The sequence below is a fragment of the Erithacus rubecula genome, assembly GCF_903797595.1.
Source record: "Erithacus rubecula genome assembly, chromosome: 2".
Taxonomy (NCBI): domain Eukaryota; kingdom Metazoa; phylum Chordata; class Aves; order Passeriformes; family Muscicapidae; genus Erithacus; species Erithacus rubecula.
Window position 1 is genome coordinate 58,765,650 of NC_136685.1, and position 21,667 is coordinate 58,787,316.

Below are 21,667 nucleotides of genomic sequence, written 5' to 3' on the forward strand. Positions count from 1 at the left end.
CGGCACCTGCCAGTTTCCAGGCAGATGCAATAAATGCAGGTTAATGGAAGTTAAAAGTTGTGATAGTCGACTGCTTTCATACAGTAGTAAAGTCTGGCCTGGAAGACTAGTGGAAAGGCAAGGGAATGGGAGAAAAGCTTGGTTGAAGTCTGCCAGATTTTCAGAAGCTGCAAACTGGAACAGCCTGTGACAGGAGATGGCTGTTGTATCTGGAAAAACTTTCCATTTTGCTAGAAAAAAGGCCAAATGTGACTTTTCAGTGAAATGCTGAGGTACCTTGCCGTAAAATGCTGCAACTTCAGTGTGCAAGGCATTGTCCTGAGTACGGTGATAGAAAAACTTTTCCATTTTTGATTTCTGAAAGGCATAAATCTGTTGGTATAAGCTGATATTTCAGCTGTGCTTTATCATCTTCCTGGCACCCATCTCTTTCTCTGTGTAATGCTACATGGAAAGTGCAGGTGATGCCCAGTAGCATACCAAGTGTCTTAGACAGCAGCGAGGGCATAGTTTGTTTCTGGTTTTTAGTTAGGATGTGTTTGGATGTGCTCTTTCAGAAGAATCTGTAATTGAAGATTTGCTGTTAGTTTGGTGGGTGGAATGACATTTTAAGTACTGAAATGGAAACCAAAGATACAATGTGTTTTTTCTTGTCTCTTATGCTGTCTATTGGGTGGACTATGGGGATATATGTTGCCCTTTGAATACAAGCTGCACTGAAGTTTTGGAAGGGGGTAGTGTTTTTTAATTGTGGAACATTAATAACAATCTTCTTTTGAGGAAAAAAGGGAGCAGCCCTTAGTCTGAAATAATTGCTTCCACATGCTTTGTGTGTATGAAAGTGTGTGGGTGTATGGTAAATCATACAAACTTCTATATGTATAGATGAAAGACAGATTCATGTATATATTTGTATCAGGCTCATTCAAAAAAATAACAGCCACATTTTCCCAAAGGGAAGAATGATGTTTGAATCCAGCATTTTGATTTGAAAGACAGCTAGTTGTTGGTTTCATTTTCCGTTACAAATTGTGTTTAATTTTTTGTGTGATACAACAATCACTTTTCATTTCTCCATATTTTCTTATCTAATTTTTCTGTAAACATGGGAACTTGTTTTTCTTCTTTTGTGTAATGTGTGTTTTGGGAACCGTGTAGGAAGTGCTGTTTACAGGAATGGGAAGTCTTATTGCAGAACTTGGAAATACAAGACCAGGTTTCAGTATGTGCCCATTGAAGTGGAGAAGATGCTCATGAGCATGCTGCCCTTTGGGTTTGGCTAATTTTGCTTTATTTACTCAGTTGGCCATTAGAGTCTCTTTCTGGGTCACTGCATCATTTCCGTGTGGATTTAGCTGTCCTGTTTGCACGTCCTTTCAGCTAACAGTGATTGGCATGAGAGAGAGAGACTCAAATGAAATGAAACTTTTCTATTTGAATCTTTTTGTTGTTGTTGTTGTTGTTTGGGTCAAGCTTGTCATTAATAAAGAGTTGTGTTCCTGTAAGCAATCCTCCTGATAGCAGGAATTGTGTCAGTGACCAGAGTAGAGACTCCCAATTTACGTCTGTAAAACAAAACTGACATGGTGGGATACAACTGAAGGAAGAGACAAGTGGCTGTAGTGAAGCTTTCTGTGATGAGTCTGGCTGCTGTCAGATTTTCCTACTGTCACGATTTTTTGACCATCATTGTAAGTAAAAGTATTCTTACAGGATGTGTTATGTAACACTCTTCACCAGGCCTACTGAATTAAATCCTTTTATAAGAGAATCCCACTGATTTGGATAGGAATGTTAAAGATATATAGTTGAATGGACAGTGAGATTTTTTTCTTTAGAAAACACCTTTTCTTCTAAATCTGTCTGCTGAGAGATTCTTGAAAGAAAATATTGAACAGCAGGGCTTTTGCTAATATTAACATAAGCAGAAATGAATGTTTTGTTTTTCTATTCTACTGTTAAAAAGCAAACCAACAATGTCTCTGCTATGTACCACCATTCATAATGGAAAATGCTGATTTTTCAAGCACATCCTGGTATGTGTGTCTGATTAAAGCCACATTTGTTGCACAGAATGGGCCCTTAAATTGTGATTGACTTAAAACTCATAAGAGCCTGTTTGATTTGTGGACCAGCTCTAGAAGCATATTGTGTTGTCTTGTTCCCAGAAATAGTGATTTATATCTATTTTATAGTTTATTAATAAATGGTGATTTATACCAATATTTTTCTCTGGGATGAAACTAGGGTGCCAAGTGAAGCTTATTGCTTTTCAGTCATACAATGATACTTGAACATTAGTATGCATTTGATTGTTAAGTATAAAATGCTGAAATGAACAGAATGGAAGTGTGACAATGTAAAGGCTAAATGCTTTCCATTTGGGGTGTAATTAACAATGTGCTGTGGGCAGAGAACTACATTGTATTTTAGTTTTAAAGTGAAAATATAGAAGAAAAGATAATGTGGCTTTGCTTCTGGCAAGAATGTGAGACTATTTTAAGTGAGTCAAGAAGGTGAATGCTTGTGATGTATTTTTGCAATCATTTTATGAATATAAAATGCTGAAGAGATTCACTGAAATCTTTTTGGTATATTTTGTTGACTCTAATAGCATTCCTGTAGCCTATCAGAACACACAAGAATGCGGAATCCCCAGGACTGAATTACTGACATGCATATTTCAGTGCTGGATTTGAATGACTCATCATGTTGAACAATAATTTAGAATTAAAAGTGTTGTAGTGTGAGCCACCCTTGTGTTTCTACAATTACTTCATTTTGTTGTTAGAGTTTGCAACAGCCTCTTTTTTTTTTTAAGTTACTAAGAAAATCACAGAATTAAAATAAGCATATTCCCATTTATTCTGTGGCAAGGGGTGAAAATATTGCATTTTGTGATACAATATGTGTGACCAGTAGGCTTTGAAGCTTGCCAGGCTGAGTGTTTTTTTATAGAGCCAGAGATATCAGCTTTCAGCATCTGATCCATCTTGAGTTTTCTGGGGAAAAAACAGGGGCTGTGAGAGAGATAATTAGAAGAAAAGCCCAAACTTAATTTAGGAGGCTTCAATTAGCTTTATAGGGATTTTCCTTCCAGTGAAATACTTGTAAGGTGTCTGCAAATCTAATTGGTTGGATGGTGCCATTGTAAGTGTTTCTTCTTATGATTTCTGTTTTGTCTAGCATATTAAGTTGATACCAATTTTTATGGCACTTAATGTTTCTTAAATTACTAGTGCTTAAAAAAATGCTTTGCAGGTGTACATTTGCTTTTTACTGTGCTAACTAAAAAGACATCTTTGATATATTTAATAAGATTCAGTATGCTAATTGCTAGTCTGAAGCATTAAAAAGTATTACAAGTATATGCAAACTAGATGCAGTGAATTAAGTAACAAGCTGAATTCATTATTGAGCATATACATTTTACATTTTTTACTGTAAAGATAAAGGAAATAATTTCTTTACATTTGTCATACATCTTTATTTACATTTGTGTTACATTGTACATATTTGAATGTTCCAAGCACATGTCTACAGCTGCAAAAGACCCACCCTGTTTAATTTAGCACAGGTTTTGGTAGATAAGGATGTAAATGTATCTCAGCTGGACTGTCAAATGAATTAGCTTTACAGAGGAACACAGTCCTTTAAAAATATTCAATGCATGTTGGTTTTCATACTACTGTAGTTATTGAAGTTCTGCACAGTTCTTGGTTTTGTTTGATTTTGAGCAGAAGCAGCTTAAAAATGGTTTTTCCTGTTTTAAAAAGAGAGAAAGCTTTTCTTTATCCTATCCCACTTTTTTTAGGTTGCATGTGTCTTGCAGAGCAGATTTTTTCCAGAAGGCTATTGCTTGTTTAGGAAATATATTTTTAAACCTAAACAAATAATCCTTTTCCGTAGTGTTTATTGATTTGTAGTGTCACTGGTAAGAACACAGAAAAACAATACAGGAAAACTTTTTGTTTGTTTGTTTGTTTGCTTAAACTTTGTTTTAATGTAACTGGCATTTGGATGTTAAATGTGAATTTTATTATGATTCTTGGACAGAAAAATTGAATCAGCATGTGGCTCTTTATGTATGGATCCATTGTATTAAATGTTGCCTTCAGACACAGCTGGAACAGTTGTTATTGTGAATAATTAAAAGATCTTGAGGTAGAATGATGCCATGATGATGCCTTTTGGCTTTAGAAGCCTCAGTGATACTGCAGATCTCTTTTCTGTTTTTCTGTCACTGCACAAAGAAAACAGGACGTTTGTTGGCAGAAATACTGTCTCTTTGTTAAAGCAAGCTAGTGTAATTGGAAAAGACAGACAGGCTTTTGGGCATACAAGATTCTGAAGAAGGACTTGTATTTTTGAAAGCTTGTGTAGTTTTTACATCCCTCCTACCTGATACAACTACAAGCCTTGCCCTTCCTCTGTCCTTAAACTATTATGGCTACAGAAAAATAATGCAGAGAGAGAGGCAGAACTAGTGGGAAGTGATTTGTGGGACAATAGGTCCTGTGCCTGACTGTGGTGGCTCTATTGGATTTGTACTGTGGCTGGTATTGTCAGGCTTTTCTGCCTGCCTGTTTTCAGAAAGGACAGACGTGTTGGGCTTTCATCTAGACTCCTTATTGCACCTTCTTGAACTGTCTGCTCTGCACTTAGTCTGGGTGCTTGAGTGCTTTTATTTCTTAAAGCAAATATTAAAAGAGCCATAATGCATTTTAAACCTTTTTGATAATCTTTTACTGATCTTTATAACCTTTTCTGAAGTTTCTGCATGCTCCATGGCAATGCAGAGGTGTCTTTCACAGCTTTCTCTTAGGGGAATTGTTAAAGAAATAAATGGAGCAATAAGTTGGAAATGTTTGAGCCTTTTCCCTTAAATGACAGATAGCAGTCTTACTGTTTCCCATTTCTCTGCTCTGTATCAATTTGCAAATGGCAAGGTATAGCCTGAACTTGTGTACAGTACATTTTCTGTATAGTTTGTTCACTCTAAGAACTGTGGCCACTTTCAGTGAGTCTTTTTCTTTGTGGTACTGGTTTTTTCCAGCCACACCCAGCTCCTACTTTCAAAAATATTTTCGTGAAAGGCCTTTTCTGTCTGTCCATTTTTTCTCAATTGCCTCAGAATCCCAGCCTCTCTGTTCAATGTTTATTCTTATGCACTTGTGGCTTTGAAGCAAACCATCCAATATTGCCACAATTGTTGCTGAGTAATGAGAGTTGGTAATGCTGCATTGATCTGCTACTTGAAAATTGCTCTTGTAGGTCATGCAGCAGTTTGTTTCCTGCATAGGTTAGGTCACCAGCTTTGCAAAACTCTAAATTACAGTTGTTCTGGTTTGTAGTAATAAGCATCTAGATAATTGCCCTGGAAGCTGGGCGAAAAAAAGGAATATATGATGTGAAAACAATACTGTCAGCTTTTAAACAAAATTATTTATATTTGTAAGTGGGTCATCCATGCAGTTTAAAATTTTATCATGCCATAACATGTTGCTAAAGTTTTGTTGTTCAGTAATTCTACTCAAAAAAAGTTTGAAGCCGAATCAATCTTAGGTATATCAGAAATTACCCCAAGCTTTTATTCAAAAATTGCTGAAAGATGATAACATGCATATTTTAGGATAATTATATGCCTGAGGGGCTTTTCTTGCTTTTTGAATTACGATAAAGGTGCTTTGTTGTTCTGTGTAGAAACAGTTGTTCCACAAGATAATTTGTGTGTTCAAGGAGAATAAATGCATTTTCTATAACAGGAGTTTAATGATGAGGACCTATTGATGTACTGAATAGATTAGATTACTCCCCTATTAGACAGTGGATACCTAAGCTTGGAATATAAATACTTTCTGAGTAAAGTGTTCAATAAAGAATTTAGTATGAAATTCTGAAGGCCTTGCATGGCATACATACATACTGAGCATGTGAATAGTGTAGAAATGAGGTTTTATGATAGCATTTCTGAACCATAATGATCATTAAGGATGCTGCCTTGGTTTAAACAATTCCCATAAGAACTCATCAAATTACAGATAGTCTGAACAGATAAGATACCATTACCAACTATAAACATTTCACAATATAATTGAATATACAGTACCAAGTAACTGCTTGTCAAGTGTAGCTAGAATGTAGTAGAACAGACAAAATATATTTTATAGGTACTTATCCTTGGGCAACCAACATCTCTGCTTTAATAACAATTCTTTGTGAACATGCATGAACTTCTGAGAGAGTTCTCAGTATCCTCCTTGCATTAGGAACATCTTTGAAGAGTAGTAATCCACTTGTATTATACAAATTTTATGGGAAGTAATGAAAATGAAGTTGAATTGGGGAAATTCTTGAGCATTTTCAGAAAGAAATGCTGATTTATAGCTTTCCTCTTTCATCAGAATTGTAATATTCCAGTTCTAGAATTACTTGACAAATTTGTATACTGGGAAATAGTATCCTTTTGCATCGATATATTTTTTTTTTCATTTTAAGGAAAAGAAATGTACATAGATGCTTTTACTAATGAAGAGAGCACAGCTTTGTTTGCCCTAATGAGAAAGTTGAACATGAGTAAGCAGTGTAACCCTTACTGCAGAGAGGGCAAACTGTGTCCTTGGTGGCATCAGAAGTATTGCCAGCTGTTTAAGGGCAGTGGTCCCTACCCTCTGCACTGGTGAGGCCACACCTGGAGCATCATATTCTGGAGTGGGGGTTCCCCAGTAAGAGAGGTCAGTGAAGGGCCACAAAGAGATTGAGGGACTGGAGCACCTCACCTATGAGGAAGGACAGAAAGCTGGAACTATTCAGCCTAAAGAAAAGGTTCAGAAGAATCTTGCTAATGTATGCAAATACCTGCAGGGAGGGTGCAAAGAAGATGTAGCCAGGCTCTTTTTGGTGGTTCCTAGTGACAGAGGTAAAGGGCACAAACTAAACCACAAGGAGTTCCCCATGAACATCAGGAAATGTTTTTTTTACTGTGAGGGCAGGTGGCTTAGATAGCCCAGAGAGGTTTTCAAATCTCCATCCTTGGAAATAATCAAATGAGCCATCTGAGCACAGTCCTGGCAAGCAAATCCATGTCCCTGCTTGAGCAGGGAGCTCAGAACTTCCAGAAGTTCCACCCCAATCACTCTGTGATCTGTGAAATCTATTTGTAAATCTAAGTGAAATATTCTGCACAAAAATTGGTGAAGCAGCATCAAAAAAAAAACAGCTCTTGAAGACAGGCAGGAAGTGCTAAATATACAAAAGTGTGGAGAGAATCCATTCAAGTTTGGCTAAAACGAGAACAAATTGATGTGCTAGAAGAGGAGGAATTTTTTTTTCTCTGAGGAGAAATCCAGATGGTTTTCCAAGTAGTCAAAGAGCTGGAGAGCATAGTCAGAATCCTCATGCAGAGTTACAGGCAAAGGATATTAAAATGCAAAAGAAAGTCAAGCTGTTGGATGTGAGAGTGGCTTCATAAGAGAAACAGAATTTGAGAAGGAAAATTTGTCATTGAGCTGAAGAGAAGGAGCTGCTTGGATGCTGAAATCATGGTGTTTGAAAAGTTTTTAGAAGAAGCTAATGTGAGTCTGTTGTAAGCTATACAAACCTACGACTCTGCTTCAAAATAATAAAAATTGCTAAATGTCGACATTGAAAGATCAGACTTCTGGAGGAAATTGTATCACAAATAGCAGTGCCCCAGTTACAGAGTTGGCTCATCTGCTTGTAAAATGAGAAAATGGCAAGTAATTGTTTGTTCAGGGAAAGACAAGGCAGAGCTGTGAAGAGACATGCAGCAGCAGATGCGTGCTGCCCAGGAGAGGTGTGTGCGTGCACCTGCCCATGTGCAGGAGCCATAAGTGCAGCTGGAGCACAGCCGGCCTCAAAATGCTGTCCAAGTGGAGAATGGCACTGGCTCTTGTGAAGCTGAGCTGTGTGGGGGATCTGGCATGCACTGACAGTCAGCAGAAGGCAGCAGTCAGTTCCACAGATGTAACTTCCAGAGGATCATGGCCAGCAGCAGAAGGCTGGTTATCAGCAGTGTGGTCATGTCCTGCTAATGTCTTGAGTGGTGTCCTGGAGAGGGGACCAGATATAAGCACCTGCAAGAGATGTTGGAGAAGTTGGGAAAGAGTGAATGTTTCAGCCTGTTAAACAAGAAATATGGTCTGAGTGGCAAAAAGAGTGTCCTTCCACCTAGGGAAGAGATAGCTCTAAAGCCTTGAACCTGAAAGAGCTAGAGGGGGTTGAATTTCACAGGAAAACAAATTCCACTAAAAGAAGTATCAAGTTCATTTTTCGGGTAGAGACAAAACAGAGAATTATGTCAATGGAAAAAAATAAAGGTAGAAAGGAGACTGAAAAATCTTGATTCATTGATTAATTACAAAATACTAAAAATGGGGCATCTAACCTTAAGCTGCACAAGAAGTTTATGTTAAACATCAGAAAAAAATTCTTTGCTGGAACGGTGATTGTGGAATTATTTGGCCAGGGAAGGTAGTAGAGTCACCGTCCCTGGATGTGTTTAAAACTAGACTGGATGTGGCACTCAGTGCCATGGTTTAGTTGATAAGGAGGTGTTAGATTATAGGTTGGACTTGATGATCTCAAAGGTGTTTTCCAGTCTAGTTCATTCTGTGTGATTTGTAGCTTCCCTAATGAGGACCTTCCTTGAGGAATGACATTATCTGTCAAGATACATGTGAAGATATCCCAGAAGGCTGTTTTGAGGATACAGTGAGATTGCTTTCTGATGCTCTGCTTTGGGTAAAAGGAGTGTTGATTGCATATTAGAGAGCTTAGTTTGTAAGGGATACAACAGGGAATTTATATTAGGACTGTTATAAAGAAATAATTGTTTCTTCTTCTTTCCCTTCCTCCAATTCTAATTTGGTCCTGTGCAGTATTTTTTGAGCCTGATAATATACAAATATCTTGCTCTTCATTTGAGCAGTTTCATACGAGCATAGAATGGAACTGTGGTTCCAGCACAGAAGTGAGAATGTCAAATGCCTGATTAATTAATAAAGGGTGTTGCTGTGGAGGGAGTTGTGTTTATTTCAAGTAATGGATGCTCAAAATGTTTCGTTCCTTGAAATAAGGTGTCTTAAAAGTGTGCAGAGGATTAAGTACCTTGAGAAAGGCTGCAGTTTGAGGGCACCTGTCACTTCTTGTTCTGATAATACCTTGAGCTGGGCATATGCGTGAAAACTTAAATTGGACCAGTACTGAATAAAATATATGAAATGAAAGAACATCGAATGTTCTCCTGTCCAGGCTCAGATTCCTTTATGGTACAAAATGAGGCCTTAGCATAAGTTATGTTTGTTGGTGTCTAAGTTAAATGTTTTCTCATGTTCATTATCTTAGCAATTCTGCTTTTGCCCAGAAGATATCCCATTGATCACAGATGTTAGAGTAGGAATTACTGTTTTCCTATGAAAAATCATCACCTACCTGTTTCATTTACATTTCACTGCATTTCCAGCTTTTTTAATGTTTCCAAAATAATACTCTCAATGGTTTCTTCAGATTTTGTAGTCCTCTTACTAATTAGAGATTCCAGACTTTGCATTTCATTTGTGAGAGAAATCTGGTGTCTTTAGCTTTCTTGAATATTAGCAATAATTATTCAAGTTATAGAAATGTAAACCAAGGCTTGTTTATTGAGAAATACCTATTGGCATATACAGAGATGCTGTTCCCACTGGAAGGAAATCAGAAGCCTTTTGAAGCAGTGCTTCAAATCAAGAATTGTTCATAATGATGGAATTTGTCCTACCCCAAGTTCTTTCTCCAGAAGAAACAAATCCAGCAGTGAGGTTAACAAATTTGATTTTGCTATTGTCATTTTCTTACATACTGCTTATGAAACTAGTGATACTTTGTGACTATGCCTTATGGCTTCCCTAAGGTTGTTCTGTTGAATAAACAGGTTCAAATTAGATTTTGATACAGTGTTATGTATTATTAAAGGACATGTTTGAAGCTGACGTTTCTTTGGGGTAATTGTGATAAGGGTTCTAGTCCTGTGGTCACTTAGTAAGTGTTAAAATTGTTCTCCCTCTTCCAGCTTCCTCCTCAGTTGCCTGGGAGTGGAGAAGCGAGATGTAGTTGTGATTATATTGGTCAGGGACATGACTGTGTTTGCTGCAAGGCAGTGGATGTCAGTAATTACAGGTGTAGGGCATTTTTCCATCCTGAAGGTCTTGCTGCTGACAACTAAAACGAGCCATTTAAAAGCATGAAATGGGAGAGATGCTTCTCTAAAACCAGATGATCCTACACTACCTTTTGAGGCAAATGCAGATAATTTTGTTTCCATACATATAAAATATCTTCATAATGCCTCGTTCACATTTTAATTGCTATTTCTACAGCTTTGTTGCATAATTGTAACAGTAATCAGGTTTGCCAGATTTAAAAAACTTCCATCTTGTCCATAAGACTAGAAATATATACTTTTATGCTATGCACTAGGTGGATTTTTTATCACTTCATTTGAGATTTTTTTCAATGTAATTTCTGAGCATGAGACTTTTTTACTGAGATGCACCAAGGTTTAAAAGCAAGTATCTCCTGTTTGAAAAGAATGAGACAGACTTAAAAGATTTTAAACTTGATGTGTTTGGGCAGCTGCTTTTTAAATTTTTTGTGGCCTTTACATTTGTCATCTTGAGGGCAGAAATTTGAAAGCTATTTAATACTGAAGGCACTCTAGTCTCCTAGGTTGTTCAAAAATACCTTGCTATGAAAATTTTATTTTTAAACTATTGGTGCAAATACTGGCAGCAGCTGAAGTGCTAGTTTTACTTCTACTCACTGTATAGAAATTGTAAGCTTTCCAATATTATTATTGTGCTGTTGAAAAATAGATAGTATTATCTGGTGAGCATCCATTAGTACTTTTACTAGCATTTGTTCAAGCAGAGGTTTTTACTTCCTTGATGTAGGCATCTAATATGTAATTAATTTCACATTAAGTGATAGCAGCTTTTATGAGAATAGGCAAAGAGCTCAGAATTTAGGTAGAAGTGGGAATGAGCCTGAAGTGTAGGTAGGGTGGGAGTTTTGGGGCTGTTTGGATTCAAGATGTGGGAGTACCTGGAGGGAATAGGTGGCAGAGAAGAGGACAAGCCTGCCTGCTGCTTTTCTAATCTGGCTTTCTGCCAGGCCTTGGGGTTGGACCTACAGTTGTGATGTCCTGAATTCATAATCAGCTATCAGATGTGGTCACAATATCTTCATCCTCTGCAGTGAGTGATCCAAACCAGAGATGACAACTTTAATAGCTGTTAGTTAAACGTAGATAGTAGATATCAGTCCTGCTCATCGCTTAATGGGTTGATGGTGGATGTCAGGAGCATGTAGGTTTATCCTACTTCTTTTGTGAAACTTGAGCAATTTGTCAGACAGCCATTGTGCATCAGAGTAAAAGATTGAGCTATCAGAAATTATGTAATGTCAGCATTAGCTGCAGTTGATTTACTGTGTCAGTTCATTTCTTTGAATGTGTTGGTGCATACGTATTCTGATTCAGTTCTCAGTTACCTGAATGCATACTCCTTTTGACTCCGTGTCATTCTCTTCCATTCAGTGCCTGTGCAGTGCCTGTCAATGAGGCAAAGTTGCCCAAACAAGTTTTATTTGTTTTGGAAAGTATTAAGTATGCAGTGAAGGGCATGAAGAAAAACAAAGTCCAATGGTTTGGCAGCTCAGTGTTGCTGTGAAAGATTTTTTTTTTTTTTTTTTTTTTTTAATACATAGCTTTTCATCATAATCTGGATGTATTTCTCATTTTCTGGAAAATGGTAATTTTTCTATCTCTGTTACTGTGAAGATGAATCAATTAATTTTCATTAAACGATCTGTAATTCTGCACAGGTAGCCAACATTGCTTGGCATTTGTCTTTGTCAATTTAATCTTGATATTCTTTTGAGTATCTGATTTGACAAGCCAATTTAAAAATAAATTTTCATGACTCATCTTCAGAGTTTGATCATGAGTAATGTTTGACCCCATGGAATGTGGGCACCAGTACAGTAAGGTGTTTTGGTATATATCTGGCTAATCTTGAGGAGTTCCTCAATGGACAGCATAGTTACATTCCAAGCTCAAAACCTAGGTGTACAGCAGTCAGAGTAAGGGGATATTTAACTGTGTTTTACATCCAGCTCACTGTGCTTCAGTCAGTTCATCAGCTTAGAAATCACCTGTTCTGAGCTTTAGAACAATTGTAATGATGTGAATTGTGCCCAGAGGATGGATAATATGATTTATGTCAATGAGGGGTTTTAATAATTGAGTTCATTGTTGTTGATGATAACATTAGTGATGTCAGATCTAACTTGTTCTTGTAAGCGTGACTTGTAAAAGCATGCTAAAAAAGAACATAATGTGTGGTGTACTTATATGCTGCAGTGATTATTAAGACTGAGAATCACAGGTATTTGAGTCTGAAACATGGTTTGTGACTCCCTTGGGTGGGTGTGAAAGCTAGAAGAAAGTCAGATAGTAAATGAAGTCTCTTATTGCCAATTAACTCCAAAATCACTTGAGAAATGATGGGAAATGATGAGAAACGTGGCAGTTTATCAGCCAACTTACTGTATCCTCACCACTACAGCAAATACTTCTGTGGTCAAAAAAAACAAGATGAGCTTTTAATCCTCACCAGTAATCAAGGTTTTGTAGGTTAATGTAGGTTTGCTCTCCTAAATCTGTTAAAAATGGTATTTCAAACAGATTTAAATGTGTTTAATGGAACATACTGTTGCATTTATGAGTAAAGTTATTCCTTTTGTTGTGAAAGAAACAAAAAAATGTTATTTTTTTCTTTACTGTGGTGACTTTGAGGTGTTAACTTTTTATCTTGAATATCAGTGGAAGTGAGTTTTGAATACACTTGGGAGCAAATTCATTGAGTAGACAGTTGCTACTGTTAAATAAATCAACCTTAAGGCTGCATTTTCCAGTCCTTACATTGCCAAAATGAGGCAGAGGCCCATAAAATAACCTGCAGAAGGTGCATGAACTATACTGGAGGCTTTAAAAAGAGGGTAAAATATCTTCTAAAATACTTTATTTACTTCCAGGCTGCGGCAGAGAATGCTTTTTTGGTTCACTGTCTGATGTGATGATGGCTGATTTTCCAAATTATTTTTACAAGTGTTCTTTAGCGGTGACAGTTCCATCATACTGTGCTGTGGTACTCATGGCTAACTTCTGTCAGTGTAGATTTAGCTACTGTTCTTGTGAAATGGAAGTTTTCCCTTATAGAGAAGGATGGGTTATTATTTTTTAAATATTCGTCTGGATGGCACTGCTTTTAGTGGAAGGTGTTAGAGTCTGTAAAATGTTAATCTGTTTATAGTGACAACTTTGGTTTGGGTTTTTTGTAGCTTTTTTTTTTTTAAAGAATTGAGAGTATTTGAACTTTTTATTTAAAATACAAAAAGCCCACTCCTCTTCATCTTTGTATTTCTGCTTTAAAAAAATAGTCTGCTGCTTTCTTCATTCACTGTTTGGGATGAGTAAGGAAGGAAAGCCTTGAAAACACTTCATATAGAATTGAAGACCTAGATTTCTGTTTCTGTGAGCCAATAATAGTTGAAGATAAGAGGCTTGTTTGAGGATTTTAAATCAGCTGAAAATTTTTGGAACAACTCTAGTCACGACAGTCACAGAATTGTTTGATGAAGGGCTGCTCACCAATTTGTATTCGTTTTTGTATGATTATTAGCAAGCTAGTAACTCTGGGTGTGCTTTTGAAATTTCCTGTCACTTTGTCATTGTTCTGGAAGCAGATGAATGAATATCTTCTTCAGCAATAAGAGGAAATTGGATGCTTTGGCTTCTCCTCTGCCACATGACTGGACTTTGTGTGGGGCACTGCTGTGATGTCCCTCCCAGAGCCAATAAAAGCAAACAGGTACCTTGCACCAGAGAGTTGTGTTTTTCCCTCTGGTGGAAATTAACCTGAGCAGCAGCTGGAGAATGGGCTCATGACTGTGCTTTGCTGGTGGTCCAGATGCTTTGTCACAGCCCTGCTAGGGTATGGGGGCTGGCTGCCTGTGTCCTTTGTGTTGTTAGCTCCAGTGATGATAAATTGTTCTGCTTACAGCACTGCAAGAGCCACTGCATGTTACAGTGGGAGCACTCTGTGTTGTAGGTAGCTGGAGCTGATCTGTCCCTGAAGCCAGGCTGTCCCTGAAGCTGGAGCAGCAGCTCTTTTTTTGCTTCCCCTATTCTGCATGGCTTTTTTTTCAGTGAAAGATCCCAGCAATAAGTGACAGAGCAAGGAAGGTGGAGGCAGGATCTCTGTCACAAGGATGCCAAACCAGGTGGCACCAAAAAGCTGTTAAAACTTACAGGTATATGACAAACTCTACTAGAAGTAGAATGCTGGTTCTTTTAGGATATTATTCTATTTTATGATCTCCCTTTTATAAACAAAGCTATATACCAAATGTGTTCCGGTGTCCCTTCAGATGAAGGACATTAGATAATGGTGCCTTCAGATTTTACCTCTTGTCTGGGCCTGTGAATTCATTTGTCACTGAAATGTTTTATTGCAACAACTCTGTTCTTGCCCATGTGTGGTATGAAACTATTTGCATGTCCTAGTTATTTATTTTAGATAATTTATTAAGTTTCCTATTGAGGCCTCTATGGCCTGAATTAAAACACTAAAAGGAAATCTCTGCATAAAGCTGCCAAATAAAATACGAAGCCAGACAAGATTAAACATAAATAAATAAATAAATACATGGAAATCAGGCAAGAGGTCTGTTGGGCTTGTCCTTGTGCAAACCACCCACAAAGGGATTAGTTCCCAGTTACTGAAAGAAATGGAAAAAACATGGGTAGCAGATAAAAGAGCATAGGGAGGGGATGCAAAATAGACAAAAATAGCTCAGTTGAAATAAACAAGCCTTGCAGAAAAGGGCAAGAGAAGAAGTGCATGCTGAAATGTTAACACAAAAATGTGAGTTGTTACACAGGAGTGGAGCTCATGGTGCAATAGGGCATCCTGGGCCTGGATCTGATCCAGAGCAGGCACGAGCTGCCTTGCTGACATGCTGACTGCAGGCTGCAGTGTGGTTTTGCCTGGTCCTTTCAACCTGCCCATGGGTGACCTGCTGCAAGAAAGGAGATGGCAGTGCTGATACAAGAAAGCTGCTTTTCTGAAACATGGGTTTGCTTGCTTTGCTTGGAATTGATGTATTGGGATCCTTATCCACCCATTAAGCACAGAATACTCAAGTAGTTTTCTGTTTTGTAGGACAAAGCCCAGAAGTGTAAAAAGAGGCATCCTTTTGGATGTTACTGGCCTGGGTGATATCCTCTTTCTGTCTTTCCCAAGGAAAGCCTTTTGGAGCCATCAGAATACTATAGGCTAATGAAGATCAACCACAAGGGCTATTTAAAACATCCTGGTTTTCTTCATAAATTAATCTTCCTTGTTATTAGATAATTTAAATGAAATCTGTGTTGCTGTCAGATTTTTTATCTGAATTGTAGTCCTTTACCTGTGCCAAATTATCATCTGCAAACAGATTAAATTATTAAGGGCAGAAGAAAAGTCTATAACATGACTTAGTACTTTGGAAGTGTTCACCCATGCTCTCAGCTCTAAATTTCAAAACAAACACACCCTGAACATCATGCTGTGCTTTTATTATACCTTCTGGCAATCTGTGTTTGGTTTCTGCTTTGCATGGCTGCCACTTCATGGTGGCATTATTGATGGGTTTTTTTTTTTTCATATGGCACTTCTAGATCTTTGTTTAAATGGTAGAAATAAACAAATGATGATGATGATAGTAGCAATAATAACAACAATTGTCATAATCATCTTCAATTTCACTACTGCTTTTTCTCAAGTGACACTTCTGTGATTTTCTCTTCCTGCCCCAGTATGGTTTCACCCTTTTTCTTTAAAAGTATTTAAATAATTAAGTTACCACATTTTGCCTTATATTTCTTTTATTCCTTTTGAATCTCTTTATATGAAATCAGTGTTTGTGAAAAGCTAGAAGGTGACTATTCTGAAGGATGATCAGAGAGATACCAGTTAGAGTGGTTATGCAAAAATGTGACAGCTACAAGAATTTTTTTAGTCTTTAATGTTTATACTTACCTGTTGCCAGCAGTCCTGCTGTAATCCCTAATGCCAGTGCTGGAGTGGCTTCTATGTGACATTCCCTATACATCAGGATCACGAGCACATGTACATTGTCTTCTAAGTGAAAGATTTCAGTCATTACTGCTCTGTAAGAGCATAACTGAAGGCAGGCTGTAGGTGTCTAGAAGGATGCCATGAATTCTTACCTACAGAGTCTTGTATGAATTGGAAAATTGTGAACCACCTGGTTTATGACCAGTATCCAAGGGTTGATATACAGTAACAGGTTTATAAAGTAGGGAGAGAATGTGATTTCATTTTCTCCTTACTAATTTGTGTTTGTTGTTTGTAAGTTAAAAATAGAATAGCTGTTTTAATTCAAAATATACATTAATTGAAATAGCTAAAAAGCAGAGTAGTAATTTGTGTTGTATCAAGCAGAGCTTTGTTGAATCTTTCTTGGACACTGCAGTTGTCTTTGCCAGTCCAAACCTGTCATACCTATGCAAAGCATCCTCTTCGTTGTAGCTTTAAAGGGATTCACAGATGGGTGCTATGCCCAGATATTCAGTGGTGCAGGTAAAAGGGGGAGTGATAAAGTCTGCTTTACACCCTTGTACATAATCTGCTGTTTAGCACTTCTCTATTCATGGTCTTCACTGCTAAGCTGTCAGACTTCTGACAGAAGTCAGTAATGCCAGTCTGCTGTGGTACTGGTTTTATGGTTGTGATAAGAGTCTTCTGAACTTTCTGAGAAGGTGCTGTATGAAAAACAGAATAATTTTTTTTTTCTCTTTTAAATCTGTCATTAATCACACTTAAATTTTGCTTTTCTGTTCTCCTACTATTTTTCATTTTGAAGTTAAACTCTTCAGCTTTTTCTCATTCTTATCACTACTTTGGCTTGTCTGACTCCTTGTCTTAATTACATCTGCTCCAAACCCATCTGTATTTTTGCAATGGCTCAGTCCTACTTTCTGTTGTGCTGTTTAAGTACCCTCTGCTTAATTGTTTGGGCCAGAGGTTTCTTCCTGAACTTGGCAGTGTTAAAACAATTAAATGAGTTCCACAAAGTCTTCAGGTGTTCATTGCAATTGTGATTTGAGCATTTGGTCTGGTAAGGCTCTATGCTGTAGAAACAGAAGTATGTTAAGCTGCCTGTGTTATTACACTAGCTTGCTTGTAGCTGACTGCTCAGTGTTCTTGAAATGTCCCTTGACAGAATTTGAACTTTATTATACAATTGAACTTTTGATGTGATGAGAAAATAAAAGATACTTAAAACTTCAAATATTGACCTTTTGAAAACAGGAGTGAAAACTAAATACAGTGTAGATTTTGCCAGAGGCAGAGAGAGAGGGGGAAAAAAGGTTAATGTTGGCTCTGGCAATTTTTAGAATGAATTTAGAGTTAGTCCTAAAATAGAACTAATAATCTAATTAATTGTCACTCATTTGAGAGAGAACGGCATAAAGTTTTACATGTTAAAAGCTTTGTCCACAGTGGTTAATAGCATCCATAGAGTATCAGATCAAACATCCAGATGGCATGGTGTCCTGTCTCTGGCAGTGACTGATAGGCAACACACAGGAAAGAGTTTAAGCACCAGTAAGCTCATAATTATGCTTTTCTGATACAGATCCAGGAGTCTGCAGCTCAGGAGCTCTCTGAGCCAGGTACCCAGGCCTTGTTCTTATGACTTCTGTGAATTTGAGTTGTCATGACTTTCATTTGTAAATTTACCTTACTGCTATTTGCATCAAGTATAAGATGTTGACCCATCCTATACAGTGAATTGTACAATTTACCTGTGGGTTGTGTGGGAAAAGTCTTTCTTCTGTTGTTTGAATATCCATACTTCAGATTTTGTTCAATGATCTCTGTTTTCTTCTGTGCTAGAAAAGGTCATAATGGCTGTTAATTATTTATTCCATGCCACTGCAGTAATTTATTTTCCTGATGTGAATCACACTAGTCTGTTGCTCGTACAGAATCTAATGTACTCCTACATCTGAATCATGTTTTTTTTCCCTGTTTTGAGTGTTTTGAAGTTGATTTATATGTGCTTTGAGACTAGAGGAACAACAACTACAAGTAGCAGAAATAAAAACCTGTGCCGTGCTGTAATGCTGGTCTCTGTTTCCCTTTCTCCCACCTCCTTACAGCTGCTAATGAAGGCCAGTGTAATAATGGCAGTTGCCACTTGTTATAGTTAGGGCTGATGTGTTTCTTTGAAAGAAAGCCTAGTGGGGAGCATTTTAACTGGTGACAGATAGAGGATCTGACATGGGCTCCCAGTACAATTCCTGCTTCTTTGTTCCGTGTAATATTTGTCAAAACAGTGGCAATGAATGATGATATGTATTTATTTTATTTTCAGCGTGAAGGATGGCTGCATTCAGCATGCATACAGGCAGATAAAAGAAGTTGAATGGCTTCAAAAGCTGTGTCAGTCAGACTGTCAAAATCACATTGGCAGACCTGGAGTCCTGTGTGTACAGATGGGATCTGAAAGTGAGATCTGTTTGCTCATGGGGCTAAAGGGAGCTTGATTTGATGAGACTGCTGCAGAGAACATCTGGCTTGCTTGGCTGTGACCACATTTTCACATGTCTAGTAAAAGACTTGCACTAAATATATATATATATATATATATATATATATATAATTTTTTTTTTTTTTCCCTGCAAGCCATGTTTCTCTCTTGGAGATGTGCAGCTTTTGTGTACCATGACCTCTCTGGGGCACCAGCTGCCTTTGCTGCCCTGGCCCTGCCCCTGGGTGCATGGGGGGCTCCTCATGAGGATGAACAGATGAACAGGCAGGAAAGCTGCTGTCACTGCTTGCTTTTGCTCATGAAGGGCCTGCAGGGAAGCCAACAGAGGAACAGAGGCCACTTTTCCATGAGGTGGAGTCATAGTAAGAGAGCACAAAGCAAGCAGGTTGCAGCCTGTGAGCCCTCTCTCCTGAGCCTTCTGAGAGACCTGGATTCTTACTGGGTTTTGTGTTGATGAGATGTTTGTGCTCAGCAAATCCATATTACATCCCTTGGAGAATCTTATTAAATGGCATCAAGTCTTGAAGATAAAGCAACATCACTTACCTGTTGGCTACAAGATCAGTGTTTTTTTGTTAACATGGTTGTCAATTCACCTACCAAGTTAATGTTGGGAGATTCTTCTTTCTGGCATCTGTAGCCTTTGTGTATCAATTATCTGTATCTTTTACTTTTGTCATAAGAAATAAGATCATCTTTATTTGTTTTAAAGTGTGAGCACTAAAAACTTTGTGCATGTAGGCAGTGTATTTAATTTCTCTCTCTTTACTGGATAATAGGTATGAATTACTTTGCTAGGCTTGGTTCATAGTAATACTGATATGCTGAAGTATTCTGGTGACTGGTTTTTGTGATTGCCTTTCTCAGAGAGATTTCATGCATTGTGGGAAAGACTTGTGGCTTTTACTAGAGGTGTCCACTTTGCTGGCTTTGATCACTCTGGGTACAGTGCATATTCTGATCTCAGCTAGCAGATCACTTAATTCAGTAACATTTGTCCTCCTGGAAAACAGTGAGCCTTTTTAAAAGTGTTTTTTTTAAAGTTTTAGCAAGGAAGACATCAAATGTCAAATACCTGTGTTGTTGAATGTAGTAAAGTAAATGTATGGAAATGGTGTGACTCAATGAGTATGTTTCCTTGAGAAGATATTAAAGTGCAGAGTAGGTGAAGGACACAGGCACCTACAAACTACAGCAGATGTACAAAGGAACAAAAATTGCCATAAGATAAAGATTTGGAAAGAATAGAAAAAACTAGGACACAATAGTAGTTAAAGGGCTAAAGTCTATAAAGAGTCATTGTATTGGGAAATGGAAAAAGAAATTTTGCAAGGGAATGCAAACATTAACATAAATGAAGTTTTCACAGCATGATTACTACCTAAAATGTTCTTTAAAATGTCAGAGGCATTTATTTTTATTGTCCCTTAAGTCCTTGTAAATTCTGATTTTTTTTAATTTTTCAGTTTTGTCTGAGAGTTGAGTTGTGCCCAGTGATGAGCCCAGAGGTGATGGACACAAACTGAAAGACAGCAAGTTCCCTCTAAACATCAGGAAATGCTGTTTTACTGGGAGGGTGACTGAACTTTGGGACAAGTTTCCCAGAGAGGTTGTTGATCTGGAAATGCTGGAAAGTTACCTGTACATAGTCCTGGGCAGCCAAGTCTAGGTGTGATCCTTCTTGAGCTTGGGTTTGGGCCAAATGACCTTTAGAGGTCCCTTCCAACCTCAGCTGTGCTGTGATTTTGCAAAAAAGTCCTTCAATTTTAAAAAGCAACATTTTATTGCTATTTGCATAAAAATGCTCAGCCAACATAGTGGATTACTTGTAAAAAGATATGTTCACCTCTAGATTATAAAATGAGCTTTCCAAATAAATGTTTAAAACTCTTTATTTCAGTGATAAATGGGGGGAGGGAAACTTCAGACCAGTGTGAGTTTGGGGTTTTATGTTCTCTAGCTGCAGAATAGAGGTTTTGCATAGCACTGTTGATTAAACATCTCATTATGGAGGATAATGTTCAGAAACAACCTTGCTGGGGCCTTGTTAGCAGCACTGAGTATTCAGTGTTCATGACTCACTGGGATGCTTACTAATGTATTCTTGGAGATCTAAAGCCTTTTGTTTGAGAAATTATTTTTTTTAAAGTAGAAATGCAGAATTAATGGAGAGATAATTGCCAGCCAAATCTGATTATTTGGCAGGGCTTCACGTGTAAATCCATTGGCATCTGTGCTTGGTCTAAAATTATTGTGACATTGACACAAAATAGGAAGCACTGGCATTTTAAGATGACTCACTTTAGGAAGAAATACTCTCTTAAAATCAATCCTTCAGTCTGAGCTGCGGGCTGGGAGAATCTTATTTGCTTTTGATAAGGGATATGAAAAAAATATTGATTGAAGATTTACTGAGGGACAGAAATGTTGCAAGCATGCAAAGTTAGACAAGGTAAAGCCCTTTGGAAAGGGCTGTAGAGGAAAAGCCTACTTTCAGAGACACAGAATACTGTGTGTGATCCAAGACAGATACAAACTAATTGGCTGACCCTACTGCATTTTCTGTGAGGTTTGGCTTGAAAAGCAGAGAAGTAACTTCCAGTCGAAGGACATTTTGTGTCTGCTTCTTCAAACTTCATTCTGACTTGCATTAGTAATTATCAATGTAACTTGAGCTGAATTACAGTTTTTTAAAGTGATGCAGTATTTTTTTATTCTGGTTAGTTCACATTTTCATTGCTTTGAATATGAAAGAAGCAGTGGAAGTGCTAAGTGTTGTTGTTTGGACCACTGGGCCTAATTTATTTACTTGAATTAATTTGTGCTCCAGTTCTCCTCTCCCTATGATTTCCCTTTATCTTCATATCTACTACAACTTATGTTGCTTGGAATAGATGGCTTAGCTGGGAATAAAGCTGAATGTTTCATATTTTTTCTCAGAATCACTTAATTACTATTTGTGATGCTAGTTTCCATAAAGGGTGCA

General features: G+C 37.6%; 1 protein-coding gene across 6 annotated transcripts in view; it reads left to right on the forward strand.

Moving 5' to 3' along the window:
• Positions 1-21,667, forward strand: part of TULP4 (TUB like protein 4) — a 142,844-nt gene that overhangs the window by 30,125 nt on the left and 91,052 nt on the right. The window lies entirely within an intron of this gene.